We start from the raw sequence: 26,192 nt of genomic DNA, 5'->3' as shown, positions 1-26,192 counted from the left end.
GAGGGCTAATTGAGGAAATTGCAGGTAGTTTGTGCAATAGTCCGATTTTGATTTTGCCTGTGTACAAAAAAGGCGATAATGCAATTCCTTTTCATTTCATAATTGATCTACGTGCCATCAACAAGATTGTTGCGCCACAATTTCCAATTGTGCCTGATGTGACTACAATATTAACTATGATCCCGGCTTCAGCTACTTACTTTAGTGTTGTGGATCTAAACAACACTTTCTTTAGCATTCCTATACATAAGGACAGTAGATACCTGTTCGCGTTCACCTTAGGGGGACGCTGGTTCACCTTCACCCATGCACTGCAAGGCTACACGGAAAGTCCAAGCATCTACAGTAGGGCCCTGAAAGAACAACTTGATACCCTTGAGTTGTCCTCTACTTGTACACTGCTTCAATATGTTGATGACTTGCTTTTAGCTGCTGACTCAAAGAGCGCTTGTAAGGAGGGCACTGTGTTGTTGCTTATTCACTTGGCTAAACATGGACATAAAGCTTCACTTAAGAAATTTCAATATTGTTGCCAGGAGGTCGCCTATTTAGTCTATCTCCTGTCAAAGGAGGGAAGAAGGTTGACAACTGAATGGATAAAACTCATTTCTAGCATGTCTGTCCCAAATACACAGAAAGAAGTTAGAGCCTTGATAGGAATAGCTTCTAACTGTAGGCAGTGGATCCCAAACTTCTCGTTAACCATTAAGCCGGTGTTGGCTTTGACGAAGAAGGGCATTTCTTCGCCATTGCCATGGAACATGGAGCACCAGCGTGCATTTGATTTGCTCAAGACTGCATTGTGCTCGGCACCGGTTTTGGGCACACCAAATTATGAAAAGGCCTTTGTGTTGTATGTGCATGAATGTGATGGATGTGCTCTGGCTGTATTAACGCAGGAACCTGGAGGGAAGAATAGGCCGTGCGGCTACTTTTCTTCCGCCCTTGATCCTGTAGTATGCGCTTTGCCAAGATGTTTGCGAGCTAACGCTGCTGCTGCTGCGTCTGTAAAACAGAGCGGGGGAAGGGCCCTAGGCCATGCTTTAACCGTAATGGTACCTCACTCTGTAGATGTTCTACCGAACAGAACTCAAGCGCAACACCTCACTTCTGCACGGTTAACAAGATATGAATTGATCTTGTTTGCACCACACATACAAATTAAGAGGGGTTGTGTTCTTAATCCGGCTGAACTTTTACCTTTCCCTAATGACGAAGAGTCACACGATTGTCTCTATACTACCGAACAAGAGACAAAGGGTAGAATTGATCTAAGAGATATTACCTTGAACAGTCCACAAGGGGAGCTGTTTTGTGGTGGCTCCTGCTTCAAACTTTCGGATGGTACATCCACAGCTGCTTATGCAATCACTACATTGAGCACGGTCGTGGAAACCAGGAGAATCACGCATAACTCTGCGCAGGCCGCAGAGATGATAGCATTAACCCGAGCTTGTGAACTTTCCAAAGGGCTTACCGTGAATATATACACTGACAGTCAGTATGACTTTGGGGTGGTTCACAACTTTGGGAGACTTTGGTCAGAAAGAGGGTTCTTGACTTCACATGGTACAAAGATCCAGCTGGCTCCCTGATAGTACGGCTACTCTCAGCACTTGCACTCCCTATTCAGTTAGCTATTGTAAAATGCGCAGCACATCAGAAAATTGTAGATGATGTAGGAAAAGGGAACGCTTTTGCCGATCAGATAGCCAAACAGACTGCTACCGATCTCTCTTCAGACATGTATACTTCGAGGGAAGCCACAAATGCCTGTACTATGGATGAGGGTATTGATTCCGCAAGGGATATCCAAACTGATGCCACATTAAAAGAGTCTAGGAAATGGGCTGAGGGCTTGAGGAAACTTTATGATGATGGCTGTTGGGTGGACAGAGTTGAAGGGAAATGGCTACTTCCCGACGCGTACATTACGATGATGGTTGTTATGGCTCATGGTCCCACACATATATGTGCTCGCAAGATCACAAAGATGTTGGAAAAAGTGTGGGTGAATGATAAAATCTCTAAGATAGCTGAACGCTTTGTTCAGGACTGCATGATCTGTTTACAGCATAATGTGGGAAAGGGAACATCAACTCCTAGGGGAAGTTTTGGTCCACCTTCTGTCCCCTTCGAGGTTATACACTTTGATTTTATTGAAATGGAACGATGTAATAACTTGAAGTATGTGTTAGTTATCATCTGTGCTTTCAGCAAATGGGTTGAGGCTTTTCCTGTTAAAGACGCTACAGCCATGACTACTGCAAAAACTATGTTAAAAGAGTATTTCCCAAGGTTCGGGCTACCAAGAGTCATCTGGTCGGATAATGGTCCACATTTTATTGCTGCTGTAATTCTGCAGATACGCGTGGAATTACAGATCGATAAACGGTTCCATTCGGCCAGACACGCTCAGAGTGCTGGATTAGTGGAAAGACACAACGGCATCATAAAAAACAAGCTCGCTAAGACGTGTGCCGGCACCAAAATAAAATGGCCGGACGCCTTACCGATCGTGTTGTCAATGCGTACAATCCCTCAAACTAAGACTGGGCTCTCTGCCTTTGAGGTGGTGATGGGGAGGTCTGCTAATATTTGGAACATTCCAAAAAGTCGTTCCTTGAGAAATGTTGAAAATGTACTTCTTTCAGATTACTGTAGCCAGTTGACTTATCACCAGGTGCAAGAGGCTTTACCTGTACGATATGAGGGCCCCGGTCACAGCATACGACCTGGGGAATGGGTCCTAGTAAAAGCCTTTCAACGATCGTCTTGCCTTGCACCTCGTTGGCGGGGCCCTTCCCAGGTCCTACTGCTCACACAGACGGCAGTGCGAGTGGCAGGCCGGAAAAACTGGATCCACGTGACACATACCAAAAAAATTCCACACCCAGTGCCATACGATAGAGAAGAAACAGAACCCCTCATCAGTACTGCAACCAACGATCCTGGAGCAGTAAACAGCATCGAGAGTGTGTTGGATACTCTCCCTGAGTCCGTGGGGCCTGGGGAAACAGCCATTTTGCCTCCACACTCACCAACAATTTTGTTTCCGGAAACTGTTGTTCCGGATCTTGCATGCTCTCTTGTCCTTGATACGTCACTTCCAACAGGAAGTGACGACGTGTTGTTCTCAGATCACTCAGTACCAGGAAGCACAAGGTACGATCTGCGTCTGAGGAAATAGACCTACTGCACGGTTCGGCTGTGTGATCAAGGAAAATCATCAAGGGCTTGCCTTTTTGGCACGATCAAATCGTTTGTTAGGGGATTCTGTTGGCTAGGGTTTGTGGAAGGACTAAGAAGACGCTCGGCCTGAAGATCGCCAGCTAAAAATACTGGTGTTAATTTTCGTTTGAAGACTCCAATGCCTATAACCGATACCGCTCGTATGGACAAAGGGAAAGACTGTGTGACCAGCGGCGGGAATGAACACTTAACCGTCTGGGCCCCGAATACGTACTGCTGTTTTTTGATAATGTTAATTGGTTTTATAATAGTCATTGTTATAGGCTTCTGGTATCTAGAAGAAGTGCATCCACTTGAGAATTTGTTACCGACTGAAAATGTACCTACTGTTTCTAATCCTTTCGTGCACTTGCACACTCTATCTCCTAGATACTCTCAGCATAGACAGAGATATTACAACAACACGCTATTACTTATCATGAATGCTACACATGCTATGTTTAACAAATCTAATTGTTGGTTCTGTTCACATTTACTGCAACATGGGGATAAGGGCCTAGGTTGGTATATTCATCCTTTACCTTTGACAACTGCATGCTACGCTTCTCTTAGAGCACTATTCTTTGGTCGCTAGAATGATAGCATTGCAGGGAACTTTGATGGGACTAATTTGAATCAGTTTGAGAAATGTGTTCTGACTCCCTTGGGATGCTCGCTCTTTGCGAATAGGAGTAAGCTTAACGTTGCTTCTATTAGACCATCTGATAGACTGTCTCGTCCTTTTCAATCTTTGATCTCTTTCAAGATGGCTCCTATGGGCAATAAGGATGGCACGCCTCCTTCCTACATTGTTAATCATAGCCCCGATTCAGTTTCTTTCTGCATACAGAGGAATAATACTCAGTCAATGGGTGATTTTAAAGGTTGCGCCAATGTAGCGAATTTGACTAGCGAGAACATACCTTTGTATGTAGGCGAACCTGTCTACTTTGTTTGCGATAATGTAGCATTTCCATGGTTACCCAGGGATTGGCAGGGAACTTGTTATTTAGGGATCCTGTTACCCGGGGTATTCATAGCCAGTACTGTAGAGGTTTCAAAGGCTCGTCCGTGGCGGGACGAGAATGGCGATAATTCAGTGCAAATTCTGGGTGACGTAGCTAAATCCTTTGTGCCATTTTGGGGACAAATAATGAACTCTGAGGCGAGAGTATTGGAGAGAACCATCAACCGGACCACTGACATACTCTATAATATGACTCTAGAACAGAAAGCAATAAGGTTAGTAGCACTTCAGAACCGGATGGCATTAGATGTCATCCTAGCTGAACGTGGTAGGATATGTAAATTAGTGGGGTCCGCTTGTTGTGTTTTCGTGCCAGATTCCTCCCCAACTATCTTCAAAGCAATACAGAATCTGTATGTCTTAAGTTCAGAAGGGCATGTCCCCGAGGGAAACTGGAATCTTAGCACTTGGTTTTGGGACTGTCTACGATCTTGGGGTTGGAAGATACTTTCGGTCTTACTGATCATTTTAGGGGGTTTTATGTTACTTTGTTGCTATATACAGTGTCTTCCTGGTATATGTTCGATGTTAGGAGGATGTTGTGCACAGGCGATGGGTACATTAGGACGTAAGGTATCTGCCCCAGATAAGAACTGTGCTGAAAGAAATTTTGGTGACCGACCTAATGGCAATAGATATCTCCGATGGTGATTGAGGGTATATGGACATTGAGACGTGGAATTATTCATAAAGCGATTAGAAGTAGTTTAGCGCTTGGCATAGGCCAAAAGGAGGGTTTGTCGAACGGGAAATCATATCGTGCCTCCTATACTGTATGAATATATGTATATTGGCCTAAGCCAAGTCGCTCTGCGAAGAAATCCGCGTAGCAAGGTCCTGACCTTAGATCAGTGTTAGCTGCCATTTTAGGTTCATCCGCCATTTTAGATTCTCACTCTAAAGTCACCCTGTGTTCTAAGATAGTGGACAGTTTTTGTTTTGCACGTAACATGGTCGCCTTGACCTCTGTGTACAAGTTAATGTGTAAACCGCCCGCAATTCAAATGTTAGGGTCATGTACTGAGACTTTGTCCTTCGCTGACCTGTGTAAAGAGGATTACCCGTACCAACGAAACTAATCCAAGAACATATATTGTGCACAATACTGTTCAAGCATCTGATGTGAACACTTTTACTATATTGTATAAAGAGATGTGCAAAAGCTCAGAGAGAAATCCAAAGACACACTGTTGCTATTGTAACTTGTTGGCGAATGTATTAAGGATAATCCGTAAATGTATAAATGCATAAATTAGGAACGAACTTGGCACAAACCCTAGATCCGAGATTCATTAACCTGCAAGTGGGTTGGACATCATGTTTTGGACTGTATAAAAGGTGCAACTATTTGGATGTACAATCCCACTCGCTGAACACACCGAACAGGGCTGGTTTTCGCTGTTTTGTACTGAGGGCCTGATAGCTATCTGTTGTTTTGTCCTTTGAGAACTGGTCAGTTACTTTGAATAAAGATCTGTGTATCTTTATAACCTGTGTTGGTGCATTTCCTTTTGGGGTACTCAGCCTCGATATCTTCTTTTTGCTTTCACAGTGTGACTTGTGTGCTGCTGACTGCAGTCAGTGCCAGGCCCAGGCCAATTTCTGTGACCAGGGGCTGCCCGCTGCCGCAGACTGAGTCGGATGACTCTGCCACGGGCGGCCGGGCCCGTGGATTGTGCTCCAAAGTATGTTTTTTACTTTTTTCTTTGAAAAGCTGACCTTCCGTGGGGCCGGTGGCCGGGGCCCGCCCCACGGAAGGTAGGTTTTAAAAGAAATAACTTATTTGGAGTGGCGGCTGTGGCCCATCACTTTGAAAATGATGGGCCCCAGCCGCCCAAATATCTGTTTTTTCTTTTAAAATCTTACCTTCCGTGGGGCCTCTGCGGCACGCACCTATTTTTGTCATCATCAGGCTCAGCATGGCTGTGGTGGTGGTGGCCCCACGGAAGGTATCCTAAGTGAATGAGGCAAGGCAGGGCAAAGCCAGGGACCGGGCAGGGCACGGGCGGCCGGGTGGTCCCACTAGTGTCGATCACAAAAGGAATGAATTGTCGTTTGCAACTTTGGCCACTTTTTCATTGGTGCCGAGCCTGACTCGAGACAATTGTATGCCCCAGTCCGACCCTGAATAGCATTCATCGAAGCAAAACATGAACTGTGAATTTTTGCCTGGGTGTTTCCGTTCTTCCTTTTACTGTTATCGGCCTTATTAGTTCACAAACGAGCACTTCGCGAGAAGAGCCCATGCAAAGACGAACTTCTGAAATGCTATTTCAGGCTTAAAGATACACATATAGAAACTAGACTGGGATAAACATGGTGCAGGTGCCCACTAATCTGTCATCATAAATAAAAGCACTAGTTGAGTATTCGTGTACAAGTTTCAACCGTCTTTTGCTGTCATTTTTTTACATAATTGCAGCGCATGTTTTCTATCCTGATGTGTGGTTTATACACCAGATGTGGCCCCTAAACCTGGGTAAAATATGCTCCGAGCATGTGCTCCGAATGAAAGCACATGCAATCCTCAGAAAGGAATCCTCATATAGGGAGGTGGGTGTCTGTTACACCCTGCAGTTTAGTGAAGTATGTGAAGAACATGCCAGTGGGAAGGAGATATCCGAATATGCATTCTCCTCTGGCTCCTCAATATTGAGTGACAAAACATATTTAGTTTTTTAATATGTGTTAAGGTAGAAAGAGGCCCTAAAGCAGAAGTAGCACAGGCCGTTGATTTCACAATAATGTCTTGCAGAAATTACTTTTTCCAAGTTATACAACACCATGATCATGCTTGAAGGAAGGGTGAAGGGGGATGCATTTATGAGATGTGATAACTGATAAGGGCTTGAGAGTAAATTGATTACACAAAACACCTGGATGAGGTGACTGAAGAACGGGCTGAGGGGAGGGTGCTCTTCCTGGAGGTAACCGATTAACAATACTTGTACTTTAACAGACTGCCAGATGGGGTAGAAGGGGTAGAGACAAATACAGTGCAACAGTGACTGAAACAGAATGCTTTTTTATTTATTTGCATTTTTAAAGCGCTCACACAGCCGGGGGCATTGAGGCGCAGTTACAGGATGAGCATGTCTTAGTTGTGTATTTACTACTAGCCTGTGTCAGCAGTTGCTGCAGCGCCAAACATGTGACATGGAGCACCAGCAGTGTGATGGGCTGGTGGTGGGCCGATCTAGGTAGGTCTAGCACTGAACTGGCACGGCCGGCACGCCCGCGCTGAGGGTGGCGCCACACCAGCGCTGAAGGCGGCGCCACGCCCACACTGCAGGCGGCACCACACCCCGCATTTTGGGGCCAATATTTTTTTGGCACTGGCACTTATTTTTTTACAAATTAAGCACTGGACAAGAGCTTCTCTTATTGCCCACCCGAAGTTTCATGGAGGCAGTTACTAGTATGATTGTGATATTGCATTAATTTATGTTGTGAATGTGTGATGGCCTGGGAGTTGTGGGGGCTATTAACCACGTAATCATATTGGACTCCTTCCTGTGATTCTGATAAGGCAGAACCTGCTGACTGAGTTGTCAGAGCCAGGAATTGGTTGTTTGCAACATGAATGCTACGGAACTCAAAAGAAGCGTTTGTCAGAGGATTTCTCCCACTTTGAGCCATACCAGATCAGCCTTGGGTGGAGAAGAGAGAACAGTCTTCACCTTTGTATGTAGCATATTGGTATATAAGCCTATGAAATGCAGTACAAGAGAATTTAATTATAGGTTAGTGTCAGAGAAAGAGAGATCACACAATCATTCTCAAGTAGTATCAAAGACAGACACAACTTTATTTTCTTGTAATACAATTTACAGAGGTACGTGTTTACTATACCAGAAAATTCTTGCCACAACCGTTGCAGGTTATTACACTGTGATCAAAATTGAAACCTAAAGAAGACCCTTTGAGAACAAAGGTTCATTGTTCCGTTTCTGAGAGGAGGTTCTGACTGCCCAAATGTAACCTGCTCAAAACCCTCAGTCCCAATAAACTATACCACGTGTCACCTCTGGTTCCTCGCACAGAACTGTTGCCTCTGTAGCGCTCATGTTTCACAAAACATCCTAATATTAAATCAATCATATCAAGACCTGTGTACTTTATGCACCTGGAAACGTAAGTTGTTGATATTGCATATGCGAGATCTATTCCAACTTGGCCTCTCTATGGTCTGATACTCATAGCCATTTAAAAAAAACAATCTAATTATGAACCTAATCACTTTGAACGACTGCAGTAAAGTAGGTTGGTTAGGCCACATAAAGTCTCTGCTACACAAGCTTTTCTGGGCAACATATTTTGATGACCCAGAAAAAACAGAGATTACCCCAAGTGGCTGGTAAAAAAACAAGGGCTAAGCAATACCTGGCATCAATAAGGAAAGATGAAGTGATGCACACAGTACAGGTGAGGGATTACTTGCTGTTAGTTTCTTTAAATGAACCTGCAGAATATCTGTGACTAGTGACTGCCACTGCATAGAGCCCCCCTTACAAAAACCAAACTGAACCTACTACCTATTGGGGCAGTTATACAGACATGCCTCAAAGGTAGTGTGGAGGGCTTGTATTCTTATTGTATGTTTGGTGGTTTAGAGATCCTGTCTCACTTCATTTTTTTCAGTAAATTATTTTATGACATTCTGGTTGAATTTTTACTGAATATTCTGAGAGAGTGGGATAACGTCTCATCATCTGGCATTGACGAAGCATGTGGTTGTATTCACCTGTGCCAGCTGGCAGATACGGTATATTCCTCAAATGGTGGGAAGGAGTCTATCTAACAGGTTGAAAATAAAACTTACTGCAAGAAGGCAAAACTATGGCTGCTGCTAAATGATTCAGATGTAATGTTATTACTGCAGTATGTTTTTATTAAGGGTCTTTAATGGCTGTAGTTTAAATGTGTGATTTTATGAATTGTGATACATTTGATGGTGTAATGGATGTAACGATCCAAAATAAACTTGGTTGATTGTCAGATATTAAAATTCCTCTGTTAATAGCTCGAAAGCAAGGAGATGTTAGAGAGTTGATTCTAAACATTTATGTCAGAGAAAAAGCACATGTGGCATTATGAGATCATGTGACCAAATAGCAATAAGCAAATTTAAAAAAATAACAAATCAACATCCACATTCCCACCTTTTGTACTTCATGTGAAACTCATATCGAAGTCCTTCTTCACCGTGTCACAATGTTAAGGGTTTCCCAGGAACCAGTTCTACATAGAGAGATCTTTGTTAAACCCCTTCAATACAATCTAAAGTTCAATATTCATCAGGGCGTCAATTTCTTCTTCTACATTGCTATCGTAGTCTTACCCATTGTATCCCATGCCATTGTATCCCACGGTGCGACATCCGTCCCTCCTCTTAGTCCTGAGGAACCCGAAGTAGTCACTACTCAGTCATCAGACCCCATTTCTGACCTTACCTACTCACATATATGTTTGGAACAGGGAACTCCTGTGCTGCAAACATCGCAGACGCACGTGGTTACCCATGTCTCCAAGTTACGATGCATGCTACTTAAGCATGCCCATGAGATTTCCGATTACATTGAACATAATGATTTGGATTTATGTGCTTTGACAGAGACTTGGGGCTCTAGTGCTGCGGGCCTTAGCCTCAATTTATCTATCCCCAAAGGTTATGTCATGATTCGAAGGGACAGACTGGAGGGTAGAGGTAGGGGTGTTGCCTTCATCTTTAAAGAAGCTCTTTCCATATGGGAATTGTCAGGACAATGTATAGAGGGAACTGAATCCTTACACATTAAAGTTGGTATGAATGCAGAGTCAACAATTAACATTCTCCTACTTTACCGCCCGCAATCCCAGAACGCAGTCCTGGTAGAGGCTCTTAATAACTACTTGTTACCTCTCTTGAAACCTTCTTCGCGCTTTATCATTCTCTGAGATTTTAACTATTGGCTAGGTGATACCAATGATCATTATGCCAAGGAGTTACAACAGTCCCTACTTGACTTAGGCTTTGAACAAAATGCCGTTGTACCGACCCACTCTCTTGGTCACACGTTGGATTGACTCTTAGTCCTTAATGTATCTTGCCATAACGTCCTTACTTCGCCTTGCCCGTGGTCAGATCATATATTTGTGCATTTTTCCCTCTCAGTACCTGTCCCATTGAAAATAAAGAATAAGCCATCTGGTTCTATTCAGTCACGTAGCCTAAAATGTCTTACTACGAATAAAATGTAACCCTTACTAGATGGTACTCTCAGTTTTTTTAACTCTACCCCTCTCCATGTCATGTCTTCTTGCTTAGCGTCCAATATGTCCAATATTTCTAACACTCTAGCACAGCTGAAGCAAAAAAAGAAACATGAAGAGGGAAATAAAAGTAAACAACAACAGCCTCCTTCTAAGTGACAGAGATTCTCCTCATCGGCAAACCCGCTCCCTCCTTTCCTGTCACTCTCTTTCCGGCCTTTCTTGGCCCTCTCCCTGCTCCCACCTGTGAGGCTAAAAACCTCAGGGTCATCTTCGACTCCACACTCTCCTTCTCTCCTCACATCTCTGACGTCTCTAAGAAGTCACACTATCAGCTGCACCTCCTCAGAGGTATTCTTCCTTTCCTCTCCTTCCCCCAGAAGCTTACTGTCTCCAGAGCTCTGGTTCTCTCTAGGCTGGACTATTGCAACAGCCTCCTTCTAAATCTGCCTGCTTCTACTCTCCACCCTCTGCAATTCATCCAGAACAGGACTGCAAGACTTAATCCTTGCCCTCAAGCCCAGGGATCGGATCTCTCCAGTACGGAAATCTCTGCACTGGCTCCCAGTGGCTGCAAGGATTAAGTTCAAAACCCTCTGCATTTTCCACAAGGCATTCTGGGGCCTGGGGCCTCAATACCTTCAACTCTCTCTTCCTAAATATATTCCTTCTCGAGCTCTTCACTCATCCGCCTCCAACTCCCTCAGGGTCAGCAGCTATTCCAAGCAACGAGTTGATGGTAGATCTTATTCTTCGGCTGAGGCCTCCCTCTGGAACATCCTCCTTGCCTCCCTGAAACTTGAGGAGAATCATCTCTGGTTCCGGAAGCACCTAAAGACATTTGCTTCTGCTTTTTCTCCTTCTCTCCTCTGCTGACTTCCTGGCTGAAACTGAAACTGTATAGAAAAAATATAAGGGACGCCTGATTATTGTCTGTGGTCCTTCAGGCAATTTATAATGTAATAGAAGAGATTAGACCAGCCAGACCAGAAATAACATCTGATTACTGTTTCAATTGTAATCACTAACTGTTTATTTCACAAAAAACGCACACCAAATTGCATAATAACAATTCTATTCATATAAAATATGGCTCCATAAACCAAAACAACACATCCCTCCATACAAACTTCATTCACAACTTCTTCATGCATTCATCATATTCACAAACGATATAAAATGATATCTTGTTCATATCACAATAGCAGTTTGAGCACTTGTTAATTCAACACTTGATTAATTTGCAATGTGCCCCTCTGTCAACATTCAGGGGGTAGGAAAACTGTTTGTCGACATGTTTCGGTTGGGTTCTCAGGTAGGTAACTGATTCACTCGTATATTATGTTCAACCTTCTTTAGGACAAGGGAAACAATCGCCAATTACGCGTGATCTCAAAGGAAAGTGGGGGTGTGAGGCAAGGAAGCCTTGGGTCTATAAAATAGTGAGAAAAATAAATGAAGATATCATCTCTGTTTCATAAAAACCCTTTTACTGAGTAAACAGCTGACTAATGAGACTGTGTTGCACCGGCTCACATCCTCTGAATCTTTCAGTGGCTGGCGGACCAGTAAAATGGAATAAATCCCGTCGTGAAGGTTCTCAATTAATAAGCTTCACGTCGTATGTCCTGCAGAATGAGAGGACATGTATACTCATGAGATAGGAAAAATGAGAGTATGACAGACTATTGTGATAAACGTTAGTTGGGTCGGTACTCACTCAATTTGAATTGGTCAACAGCTCAGTAGAATGCCAAAAGAGCTGTAAGTTCGAGCAGAAGCGTAATTTGGACGCCTGCAGAGGGGAAACAAATAACATGGGACCCATAAGTATATGTAATCCCGTTTATATCACCGTTCAACTCGCTATTATTAAGCTGGGTACTCAATAGAGAAAGAAGGTTGTTTACTTAATGGGTTCCCTGGTTTGGTCCGTTTAAGGTGGAATGCCAATGGTCATATTTGGCTGTAGGTAACGGTGCTGCGAGGCTGTGGAAATAAGCGTAATACGCGGAATTACAATTAAGCTGGGTGAACGTGGGCTCACAGGAGCATCCCCATCCCTCATTTACTCACCTTGTGCTTTCGTAAGCTCTCTCATACGCGGGTGAGTCTTTACTGGCTCCTCCGTAGAATTCTCAGCAATACCCGCGGCGTCTAAACGTGTGCTAGGAGTAACACACGGCCGCTCGGCATTCTGGTAAAGCTGACACACGGCCGCTCGGCATTCTGGAATACGAAGTCCGGGTGTGGCAGCGAAAAAAGGCACATGGCCGCTAGGCATTGTGGGATATGAAGTCCACGAAATGTGGAATTTCATAAAGTGTATACTTAACTGATCTCTATCAGGCGATCTCTCTATGCATATAGCACCTGCTCTTCTTAGAAAACAGGTGGGTAAAACGAATTACTTACCTGTTGGTACAGATTAGTATAATATCTTCCAACCGAGCAGAGCCTAGTGGCTAGTGTGTCCCGGGGATACTAAAGTTTATGTGCTATTGAGGACATTCCATTCTACCGAAATGTTCAATCCATGCAGAACCGTGTCTAAAGAATAGATCCATTTCTGTTTGAGGCGGTGTTGGGCACTAGCCATATCTCCAACTCTTGTCTTGGTACACAGGGTTTGAAGTACAAACCATTTTATATCTGTGTCTTTGTGATGGTATCTATCAAAATTTTCAACCAGGGGTTTATCAGGCGTGTGATTCCTGATGCATGAGCGATGTTCTCCAATTCGTATCTTAACCTCTCTGGTGGTTTTCCCTACGTATAGTAGCTGACACGGACATGATATGACATAAATTGCATTTTTTGTACCGCAGTTGGTGTGGTTCTTCATCATCCATGTTTTGGCCCCATATTGGAAACTAGGTTTAGTCTCAGTAAAGGGACACACACTGCAATTCCCACATTTGTGGTGTCCAGTAATGGGTGGAAGTCCCCATTGATTCAAAATTGAACTTTCTTTAGGTTTCTCGTAATAAGTGTGTACCAGTTTTTGTCGCAGGTTACAATTTCGTTTGAATGCGAACATTGGTTTTTTAGATAGTGTGCCTGGGTTTTTAATTAAATCCCAGTTCCGATTAATGATTTTTTTGATTGCATTGCTGATTGGGTTATAGGTTGTAACACAGACCAATCTCTCGATGTTTTTTTTTTGTCCTGTTTTTGTAGGGTAAGTGCCCTATTAGTATTGGCTGCTCTCTTCATATTCCTTTTAACCAGGTGTTTTGGGTAGAGGTAGAGTCTTCAATCGTATAGAGAAATGGATGCTTGTTAACAACCTTGCTTTGAATTAAGGGAAGACGGAATTGATGATTGTGGGTAGCTCAGCCTCAATAGCCAAACTCAATCCGGCTTACAGGTCCTTTAGGCTAGGGGAGGATAACATCACCCCACTAGCTAAAATAAAAATTCTGGGAGTGGTCCTTGACCAGACACTTTCCATGAGATCCCATGTGGCCAGTGTGGTTTCTGCATGTCAAATTGTTATCGCGTCTTAGACCCCTTATTACGCAGGCTAACTCAGAAACTATCGCCAGAGCCATAATAGGGTCTACGATAGATTACTGCAGTGGTCTCTTGGTCGTTCTTTGTAAACAGGATGTTAATCGTCTCCAAACTGTACAAAACGGCGCTGTCAGAGTTGTGGTTGGCCTGTCCCGCTGTGATCATGTCTCAGAAGCTAAGACCTCTCCACATTGGCTCCCGGTGGCAGCACGTGCCAAGTTTAGGTTATTAGTTATAACCTTTAAACGCAGACTGGGCCTTATGCCTGCCTATCTGCAGACCCACATCATTGAGAAAGTCAGTGGAAAGTCCTGCGGCCAGAACTATTTGTTCCTCCCTCGCAGTAGAACAAAGAAAGCCGAAAATGGTGCGTTCTTCCTAATGACACCCAAGCTCTGGAATCAGCTTCCCGCAACTTTAAGAAGCCAAAATTCCTTCTTGGCTTTTAAGAAAGACTTTAAAACCCTGTTGTTTTCTTAAAGTCAAGCATTGACTCCCTCTACACTCTGCCGCTGCTTCTTGCCCTTACAGCCGCATCTCAATGTTTTATGTCAGTCTGTTAACTTGTCTGCTCCCTAATGCCTCTGGGTCCAATGCGTAAATAAAGATAAAGTAAAGTAAAGTAAAATTATACACATCTCAATCTTCATGGTTTTCTAGGTAGAACATTTTACTTTCTGCTGTTTCAGTATATCTGTTGTTGGAGATACTCGGACTTCCTGTATTAGTACAACATCTTCAACAGCAAACAATTACTCCTTATAATAAAATTGAAAGTGATGGTTAAATTATGGCTGTTGGGATGGAAGGTTTATCTTTGATACCCTCAGTTATCAAACACATTACATAAGAAGTAGTGCACGTAGTGGCATGCCAGTGAGCAACCTGGAATGCATCTTTCTCCTCAACAAACACTATTTTTTAGAATATGCAACTGTTTCTTTAAATCAGTAATCCTTTGCATCTGCAGTAAAACCTCGAAAAGATTCTCAAACCTGTGCATCAACAGTGTTGCCCAACTAACTGGCAATTCATAGTTCAAATTTACTTTGCTAGATCTCTTCATCGACCAGAAGATTTCATGTGTTCTTCTGCTAGTTATACGCAAGAAGTGTATACTGTGACGAATCTGAGGATGTCGTCCCTTCTCCCCCAGGGTCAGACCTTTCCCATGGGGCTAGAGCAGTGCGTCCACAGTACAATAGTCCCCCTGGGGTTGGTGCACCAAGGGAGGAACACATGGGAGAGGATCCCCATTATGGGATTATGGACGACCATGTTCAGAGAACGCAGGATTCCCCTGTGTTTGTACACCTAAACACTCCACAATACTAAATCCTCCTTCTCCTTCTTTCGATAGGGCCAATGTCTGCTATTGTCAAGTTAGCCAATCTAATTTACTTGACAACATTAAAACATTGGAACATATAAAGCGTGCTGCATATGGCTATATTTACAGTATTGGGAAACCTAATGTACTTGGCATGATTAAAACATCAGAAAATGCAAAGTATACAGCATATGGCTCTACTTCAAGTATTGGGAAACCTAATCCACTTCACGAGACTGAAACATTAGAGAATGTTCAGTATGCTACATCTAACTTTATTTTATGTACTGAGAAGATGATGACCAGATATCCAGGGATCACTTTGGAGAAGCATAGTGAGCGCTCTAGCTTCTCAAAGAATGTGATTGGCCCAAAGCAATTCCATTTTCCAACACAGGAGTTTAAAGATACCACAGCTGAGATGCAAAGGGAGACCTGTCCTCCAAGGTGGAAGCCGGTGAGCCATGCAGCAGACAAGCAGGCGAGAGCCAGCAGGAGGGAAGCCACAAGTGGAGGAGGAGAGCCCAAAGGCATTTAGAAAGCAAGGACTGCTTAGTCTGCTGCTGAGACGAAATTTCATGTATCCGTAGCTCCTGTGAAGCGTCCATGAGGGAGGAGGACGCAGTGCCAGAGAGAAATAGAAGTCTGCAGAGTCGCTGCAGACTACGACGGAGCACTGAATGCTATAGGAGCCTCAAGAAATGCAGCAGCTGCTCAGGAAATGCTGGTACTTGCCAGGAAGAAGCAAACAGGTATGCACGTCACCCAAGGGAGTGAAGGCAGAAGCTGGAACAAGAGGGTCTGGGACCCTGGATTCTGGAACCTGTGCCAACATGAGAAACAGAAAGAATAGCCAATCAGAATATTGTAAGTCTGGGAACCGCACCCATATGAGAAACAGAAACAAAGCCAGTCGTGATATTACGAGTGTGAGACTTGCACCCAAAGAGAGACAGTCCACAAGAGGACGAAGGCTTGGCAGAAGAGAGTATACCAAGCCAGTTTGAATATTGCAACTCTTGGACTTACACCCAAATGAGAAGTTCATGACAGTGACAGACTTTATAGTTTTGGACATTCTGATAATTTCCTTAGTTTTCTTAGAGGCAGGGATACCCCTTTTAGTTTTAGGGACAGAGAGGCATTTTTTCAACCCTTTTTTCATGTAATAAATGTTTCAGCCGAAAACATGCCACTATTGTGTCCAGGCCTTACTTCTGCACCCTCACAATACACAGAAGGGGGTGCCACTAACCTACACACAGGTATTATTTCTCCCAAACAACTCCTTGTATAGAGGTCCCATTGGCCCACACTCTAAGCATATCCTAACCCCTATCAGCATTACCAGACCTGGCTCTATTTTTCTCATATATCGCACCTGGTATGGTTTGAGGTGCCATATCAACCAGTCTAATCCTAACCCTATCCACACATCCAGAGATATCCCCAGGGAACTTTACAAGAATCATGCTGGTTGCCATGTGTTTTAGTGCATTCCCCAATCCCTGCTGAATCCTGCCAACGGACCTGGGAGAATCTGACTTGTGCTGCTCAGAACTCTTCATTGGGCTCCCGATCTTGAAATTAGCACAGCATCCTTTGACATTTCCAGTGGCTATATTTCCATAGCCTTCTGCACTCTGACAGCTCTACAGGAACTTCAGATTCTTCATTGAGCTCTCATGCCCAGGTATGATGTTATGCTTCCTCGTTAATTCTGAGTAGCTGTTCACTCGGTAAATCTTGAACTTCTGCACAGGAAAATTCCCACTCTAGTGCTTCTACAGCTGAGGTTACATTCTAGATGGGGTTTGTCAGAAGTTCTCTCATCATGCTGGGGGCAAATATTGATCTTAGTTTGCCAATGTTTACATCTGTGTTGGGCACCAGTTGCCTTTTATAGATGAGCCAAATGGTCACTGAGGAGACTGGCCCCTCTAAACATTCCAAGCTGCACTGGAGGTGTTTGTTGTAACCCACACCTGACCCATGTATCCCAAATATCTATCTGAGACATCAACATCATATCCTATGTATTGAGAGGCAGAAAGACTTCCATTTAAAAGCATCGCGTTGCTCGCTGCAGCACCACGCTTCACTCACCTGTCCTCGAGACATCTCCCGGCTCCATCGCGGCTGTCAGCATCGGACGCCACATCTCTGCACCTAGGGGAGAGAGGAAGAAACAAAAGGTGAGCAGAAGGACACACAGAAGGAAAGCCTGATTAACAGCCATAATACTTACCGGCTTTTCTTCCACATTTCGGGTCGGCGCCGCCCCGTTGGCAGGTACCGTACCCCGGCCCCTATAGGGAAAGGACAAGAGACATTTCTGGGGAATGATAAGGACATTTAGAGGGATCGCCCTCATCACTACTCACCTCGGCAGTTTAACCCCTCGACGCAACGCCTTCATTCTGCACCTGAAATAAAGGACAGATCACAGGTTAGAAAGACAACATAAAGGGGGCCTCACTTGAACTTTGAACTTTCATCGCTCAGGAAAGTCAAGTGGATTTTGCCAGCGCCATTCTGAAAACCAGTGAAGTAACTGGACGAACGCGCGCCCCTGCACCAGAAGCAGGATGGAGAGTTCATCCTTCCAAACCATAAGGTGAGCTTAAACCGGGGTTTGGAGGAAGTTAGAGAGGAACAAAGGGGGAAAGGGGGGAGCTAGCACACTAATCTGCAGACTGTTAATCCCCTTTCTCATCTGCAGAAGGATATTCCTACGGGCCAGGCAAGCACGATTTGGAGGTCCTGTCCAATCAGTGTTCCGGGTCCTGCGCATCACGCTAGAAGAGGCCACAGCAATCCAGACTAGACCAGCGCCCCCGTGGGAACCAGGTGAGCGTTACAGAACGCGAAGCCTTCCTACAAATTCCCACCCAGGCGCTATGGAAACTTCCGAAACTGACCAGTTGGCCCAATTACTGGGGGAATTACGTGCCGAAGTACACGCCGCTCGTCAAGAGAGTAGTGCCCTCAGGAGGGAAGTGATTGTAATAAAGGATAGAGCTGATGACCTGGCTAGACAGCTTTTGCAAGGTCAAACTGGACAAACTCCTTTACCCGGTTCCGAGGGGAACCCCGCTCCTGTGGTTTCCAGTAACCCGGTGCAGATTAATCTACTTGGAAACATGCCGCTGGCCCCACCTGAACGCTTTGCTGGGGACCCCAAACGATTCGCCGTATTCATGAATCAGTGTCGTTTGCACTTCCTATGCAGACCTGGGGCCTTCCCTAATGATCAGACCAAGGTAGCCTTTGTGTTGTCATATCTCAGCGGCTGTGCTGCCGATTGGTCAGTCCCACTGGTAACTCAAGATGACCCGATTCTTCGTGCTTTTCAAGGATTCCAAACAAGCATGGAAAGGTTATTTGCTCGACACTCCCAGGGACAGGCTCTGGATGACGAACTTCTATCTCTGCGACAGGGCAATCAAGGCCTTCTATCCTACATTGCAACCTTCAATAGACTAATTGTGGAAACTGGTTGGCCAGAGGATAAAAGAATCACGTTATTCTATCGAGGTCTATGCGGAGAACTTAAAGATGTCCTGGCACAAGTTGTAAATCCGCCCCAAGAATGCACTGAATATATAGACTTAGTGGTCCAATTGGATCACAGGCTGCAAAACAGAAAAGCAGATCGGTCCAAGTTTGAAACCCGGGTGTTGGCCAAGACCCACGCTAACCCCAAGGGGGCTGATGGCTCGGAGTCTATGCAAATTGGAGGGGGTAAAGGACCCCTAACTCAAAAAGAACGGGAAAGAAGACGACAGATGCAATTATGCCTTTATTGTGGGTCCTCTGGACACTTTCTACAAGATTGCCCGGTTAAGCCGCCCAAGAAGGTGGAAGGAGCCGCTGATAAAATCCATGGAAACTCTGTATCGGGAAACGACCACGCCCGGCAAGCGTAGGGGTCCGCTTGCCGAGCTTGAAAACTAACTCTCAGACCTCGCATTTCATTGTGCCAATGGTCCTCGTAGATCCGGAACAGCCTAAACGGTTGCATGCTATAAAGGCATACATCGATAGCGGGGCTATAGGAAACTATGTGGATCGAGAATTGGTCTCTAGGATAAACCTCCCTCTGCGTCCTAAAACCAACAAAGATGTCATCACCACAGTAGATGGAACCGAAATTGCCTCTGGACCGGTAACACATTCCACAGCTGAGGTGACACTTGTAGCTCCGGATGACCATCGGGAGGCAGTTGTGTTTGATGTAATCAAGGCTCAACAGTTTCAGCTTATTCTCGGAATCCCTTGGTTAGAGACACATAATCCTCGAATTGATTGGCGAGCGAAGAGAATAACCTTCCCGGATTGTGCACAAACCTGCTACCCAGAAAATCCAAAGATTAATCTAGCATCAGTAACCTCTATCCCCGTGCAACTACCTCCAGAGTACCAAGACTTTCAGGACGTCTTCCAAAAGGAACAGGCCAACACGTTACCTCCCCACAGATCGTACGATTGCCAAATCGATCTGGTGCCCGGTGCACAACCCCCTTGTAGCAGGATTTAAGCCCTTACTGAACCAGAGAATCTGCATTTGAGACAATATTTAGATCAATACCTCGCCAATGGTTTCATTCGCCCGTCAAAGTCCCCGGCATCCTCAGCTTTGTTCTTCGTGCCTAAAAAAGGAGGCGACCTTAGAACTTGTATTGATTACCGCGCATTGAACCAGATAACTGTTAAAAATCGTTACCCTCTGCCTCTGATCCCTGAACTCCTTGACCAGGTGAAGGACGCTTGCGTATACACCAAGTTAGATCTCCGGGGGGATTATCATCTGGTACGAGTAAAAGAAGGCGACGAATGGAAAACGGCCTTCCATACAAAATATGGACTATTCGAATACCAGGTGATGCCTTTCGGGTTGTGCAACGCGCCTGCAGCCTTCCAATTCTTCATGAACGATGTCCTTCGGGAACTCATCGATGTATGTGTTGTCGTGTATATCGATGACATTCTTGTGTACTCCTCTTCGGAATCTGATCACAGAAAGCATGTCAGGGCCGTCCTAGAGAAACAGCGCCAGCACAAACTGTTTGCCAAGCTGGAAAAATGTGTTTTCCATACCACCGAGGTTGAGTTTCTTGGATTCATCCTGACATCTAAAGGGGTCCGAATGGATTCACAGAAAGTGGATGCCATCCTCAAATGCCCATCACCTAGTTCGGTGAAAGGTGTCCAAAGCATGCTTGGTTTTGCCAACTTTTATCGCAGGTTTATCCTGGAGTTTTCACGTGTGGTGCAACCCATCATTGCACTCTTGCGAAAAAATAAACGTTTTGAATGGACCGAGGAAGCCGAACAGGCCTTTCAGGAGTCGAAAGCTAAGTTCACGTCCGCACCTATTTTGAAGCACCCGCGTCCCGATCTCCCATATATAGTCGAAACCGACGCGTCCAGCTTAGCCATGGGAGCTGTCCTGTCTCAGAGAGACCCTGAAACCAACCAACTGCACCCCGTAGCATTTTGGTCCAGAAAGTTCTCGCCGCTGGAGATAAATTATGCGATCACCGATAAGGAACTATTAGCCATTAAGTCCGCCTTTAAGGCTTGGCGGCATTATCTCCTCGGCGCCCGGCATACCATCACCGTGATCACTGATCACCGAAATTTACAATATTTAAAAACTGCAAGGCTCAATCGTCTCGACAGCTCCGATGGGCTTTGTTCTTTGCTGAGTTCGATTTTGTAATCACCTACCGCCCCGGCTATAAGAATGGTAAGGCGGACGCTCTATCCCGAATTGGAATGGAAGAAATAGACACAAACTCAGAACCTGTGCCGATAATTCCCGAACAAAGAATTTTGGGGATAACCACTTTACAAACCCTTGAAGACATTCAAGCACAAGTGAAACAATTCCTGGACTCTTCAGCCTTGCAGGATTGGATCAAAAGGGGGTCTAACTTTTCAGTCAAGGATGGCTTACCTTACTTCCAAGGACGCTTATTTTTGCCAGAAAAGGAATTGCAAGAACTGGTTATTTCCCGTCATCATGATACCCTGATGGAAGGACATCCTGGCATTGCCAAAACAGAGGAAAAGGTTAAACGACAATTCTGGTGGCCTTCCTGGCGAAAGGATATTAAATCTTTCGTGATGTCCTGTGGAGTTTGTGCCCAAAACAAAGGTCAAAAGACAAGACCCGCCGGTCTTCTTCAGCCCTTAGACATTCCACCAGCACCTTGGCACACCCTGTCACTAGATTTTATCACGGACCTGCCCTCTTGTAATGGTTACAATACTATTCTGGTTGTGGTGGATTTATTTTCCAAAATGGCCCACTTTATTCCGTTGAAAGGATTACCTTCAGCCTTTGTTCTTGCCAAGGAATTCCTCGAAAATATCATCCGTTTGCATGGATTCCCGTCCATACTAGTCTCCGATCGGGGAAGCCAGTTTATTTCTCATTTTTGGAAAAACTGTTGTCAACTGGCACAAATCGACGTAAGACTCTCGACCAGCCACCACCCACAGACCGATGGTCAGATAGAGAGAACGAACCAGACCCTTGAACAATATCTACGATGTATGTTGCACCAATCGGAGGGTAATTGGAAGGACATTTTATGGGTGGCTGAATATGCATACAATAACTTGATACACTCTGGAACTGGTCAGAGCCCCTTTTATACCCTATATGGACATCACCCTCGTACTTCAGACTTGGACTCACCTCTGAGCCTTGAAATGCCCGCAGTGGATCATTTGCATTCTACGATTACTCAAGCCTTCAAGGATGCAACTGCACATTTGCAACATGCGAAAGGGAAATACAAAAAGAATGCGGATCTGCATCGAAGAGAGGCGCCTCCATACCAAATAGGGGATCAAGTATGGTTGGCTACCAAACACCTATCACTCAAGGGGCCTCGAACTTTTAATCCAAGGTATTTAGGCCCTTACTCGATCAAAGCTATAATCAACCCAGTGGCAGTCAAGCTCGATCTACCAGCTAACATGCGGATTCACCCCGTTTTTTATGTGTCACTTTTGAAACCAGTGCACCCAGGAACCAGATTAACAAAGCCACCAGAACCGATTCAGATAGATGGGGAGCCTGAATTCGAGGTGAAGAACATTTTGGATTCTAAGATCTCAAAATCAAAACTTTTCTATCTAAATGATTGGAAAGGGTACGGGCCTCAGGAAAGGTCTTGGGAACCCAGTGATCACGTACATGCACCTCGGCTGGTAAAAAGGTTCCATCGGAATTTCCCAAACAAACCGAAACCTCCAGAAGGAACGACCTTGGGAGGGACCTTGGGGGGGAGTGCTGTCATGATGCCTACCCCCGGAGCACCAGGCCAGGCCCAGCACCCCCAGAAGCAGGCATCATGCCCTCGGGTAAAGCCCAGCGGCCCCTTATAGGGGCTCTTTGGACTCAGTCCTGACGCCTTTGGCGCCAGGCTCATGTTGGACATCAGTCCTGGCGCCATAGGCGCCAGGCTCATAAAGGGAGGTGTTTTGTGCACTTACCTGATGCAGACCATGCTGCATGCTTCAGGCCTCCCTGAGACCTGAAAGGGACTATTTTTTCATAGGGACTATTTTTTCACTCGGGCGTGGCCAGTGAAGGATACACACCTAGTTGGGGAAGGATACATACCTGGGACTTCTTTGGAGGCTATTTAAGCCACGCCCAGACAGCAGCTCATGCTTCGCGTTGTTCTGCTTCCTGCAGCTTAACGCTCACCGTGTCTGCTCCTGCTCCTGGACTCCAGCCACGCCCGCCTCGAACCTGGAAGACCTGCAAGGAAGGAAGAGAAGAGAAAGGTGAAAACCAAGGACTATTTCAAACTTCTTACCTGCATCCGGAATCTTCTCGCCAGCATCCCTGAAGAAAGACTTCCATTTAAAAGCATTGCGTTGCTCGCTGCAGCGCCACGCTTCACTCACCTGTCCTCGAGACATCTCCCGGCTCCATCGCGGCTGTCAGCATCGGACGCCACATCTCTGCACCTAGGGGAGAGAGGAAGAAACAAAAGGTGAGCAGAAGGAACACAGAAGGAAAGCCTGATTAACAGCCATAATACTTACCGGCTTTTCTTCCACATTTCGGGTCGGCGCCGCCCCGTTGGCAGGTACTGTACCCCGGTCTCTATGGGGAAAGGACAAGAGACATTTCTGGGGAATGATAAGGACATTTAGAGGGATCGCCCTCATCACTACTCACCTCGGCAGTTTAACCCCTCGACGCATCGCCTTCATTCTGCACCTGAAATAAAGGACAGATCACAGGTTAGAAAGACAACATAAAGGGGGCCTCACTTGAACTTTGAACTTTCATACTTACGGCGCATCGCTCAGGAAAGTCAAGTGGATTTTGCCAGCGCTATTCTGAAAACCAGTGAAGTAACTGGACGAACGCGCGCCCCTGCACCAGAAGCAGGATGGAGAGTTCATCCTTCCAAACCATAAGGTGAGCTTAAACCGGGGTTTGGAGGAAATTAGAGAGGAACGAAGGGGGAGAGGGGGGAGCTAGCACACTATTCTGCAGACTGTTAATCCCCTTTCTCATCTGCAGAAGGATATTCCTACGGGCCAGGCAAGCACGATTTGGAGGTCCTGTCCAATCAGTGTTCCGGGTCCTGCGCATCACGCTAGAAGAGGCCACAGCAATCCAGACTAGACCAGCGCCCCCGTGGGAACCAGGTGAGCGTTACAGAGAAACAGAAATGTGACTGGAGCCTTTAAAACGGTGCATGGAGACATCAGACGGACGCAGGGAGTGACAAGCACTTCACACATATCGACATTGGGACTAGATTATAGCGGATTGCACGTGGGATTTATGGCTCAGAGTATGGAGCATACACTACGATAAGCTGTCAGCGCAAAGCAGGCGGTAATACCAGGAGGCGCACTACCAACCCCCTAGAGGTAGTTTAGTTGGGATACTCTAGAGTAGTATCCCCCCGCAGAGTACTGAGTATCGGTTATACCGAGAGAAGGGCTAAATGCAGGGTAGCCTGAGATCCAGGGATGGAGCTGGGCAACCGTTTGGGGAAGTTGAAAGGGGGGGGCAACAGTTGGGGTTACAGTTGGGAATGGGAAGGGAGGAGGGTGGGAAGGGAACTGGAGGGTGTGCTGTGATTTTAATTAGGGAACATGCTTACATCCATGCCCTGCAGTGCAACACACAGGGGACAAGGGGGAATAGTGGCGGGACTGGGTATAGATGAATGATGGGGGACCTTAAGATAGTTACCTGGAATGTCGGGGGGCTCAACAGCTACCTGAAGAGAAATAAGATCATGATGTACCTAAGGAGGCAGAAAATAGATATCGCCCTGCTACAAGAAACCCACTTAACTAAGGAAAAATAAGAGGTGATTAGGAAGAAATGGAAGGGTACTACTGTGGGGGCAACGTATTCGGCATATGCCAGAGGGGTAATCACCTGGGTAGCACCTCATGTGCCCTTTCAGTTGTTACAATCTACGGGAGAGCCGGGTGGAAGGATGGTAGCGGTACGGGGACTGATAGAAAACAAGGAAGTGTATATTATTAACACATATGCCTTGAACCAAGATACTGTAGCCTACTTCAAGACCTTATATAGTAAAATAAACCCATACCTGGGGGGTGCAGTCATATGGGGAGACGACTTTAACTGCACGCTGGATCCCAGGGTTGACAGGTCAGATGGGAAGCTGGACAAACCTACCCCTGCAGCCAAAACTCTAAAGACCATGTTGAGGGACCTTAAGCTAGAAGACATATGGAGGCTATATCACTCAAATGGTAGACATTACTTGCATTATTCGGCCCCACATTACTTGTACACACAGTTAGATTATAAGTGTGCCTCTCCGGAGGTGACAGGAGAGATTTTTCGGACTGAATATAAAGCGAGGGTCCTTTCAGACCACCCACCACTGATCTTAACATGGCAGTATCAGGCCCCAAGAGCCAGGATTCCAACGTGGCGGCTGAGAGCCAAAGCATTGAAAGATACAGTGTTTACAGGGGACCTGAGGAAGACTATTGTAGAATATTTCGAAAACAATACCGGAAGCGTAAAATCAGCCAGCAACCTATGGGAGGCATTTAAGGTGGTGGTGAGGGGATCAGCGATAGCAAAATCCAAAGGGCTGCAAGGAGGTATATTGCTAATATTTATTTATGTTTTCTCTCCTCTGCTTCGCACTTTCCTCTTCAAACCCCTTTCCTTGCACTTTTCTCCCATTTTCCTTTCCCATGCACTTGCGCTTTCTTAAATGTCACTGGGACTCTTAGTTCAAACTCTATGTACATCCTTGTTCCACGTGAGAGGAGACCAAGATTTGTTCCATTTTGCAAGTGTGAAATGCTCTAAATGAATAAAACTTTGCACTCTTGGTGTTCTTTCTTTGCACCTTAACAAGGGATGATTCATCCTTCGCACGTTCGCTCCTTTCAAGAATAGATAGCTGACCTTTGCTGCTTCAGTCTTAAACCAGACAACCTCGCCATGCAGCTCCCCGATCCTGGTTATTCTTGCTGCGACACGGTTTTCCCTTCTCTCTTCATGGGTCGTAGCTTACTAAATTCATGATACCGATATTCAGCTTCTATAAAATGGCGGCTTCGCCTGCATTCTATTTACTACTTATAGCCAGCTTCTATGACTTATTCTAATTGCGTTTCAGCATCTGTACAATTGTTGAACAGTACATTTTCTGCAGCACTTCGTGCACATGTAATCTTCCTTTTCGTATTTAAAAGTTCACTTGATTCCTTACTTCGTCATTAGTTTCTGTAAGATCTATACATCTTGTTCAGCCATTATCTGAGGACGTCAAGTTCTATTTTCTTGTG

The 26,192-nt window shown here is 45.3% G+C and overlaps 1 protein-coding gene across 7 annotated transcripts in view; it reads left to right on the top strand.

The window, feature by feature from the left end:
• The window catches only part of KIF1A (kinesin family member 1A), a 4,129,412-nt gene that overhangs the window by 1,723,257 nt on the left and 2,379,963 nt on the right, over window positions 1-26,192 (top strand). The gene's annotated exons all lie outside the window — the stretch shown is intronic.

Source organism: Ambystoma mexicanum, chromosome 10 (genome assembly GCF_040938575.1).
Source record: "Ambystoma mexicanum isolate Mex_15411 chromosome 10, UKY_AmexF1_1, whole genome shotgun sequence".
Lineage (NCBI taxonomy): Eukaryota > Metazoa > Chordata > Amphibia > Caudata > Ambystomatidae > Ambystoma > Ambystoma mexicanum.
This window is presented reverse-complemented; position numbering and strand designations above follow the sequence as displayed.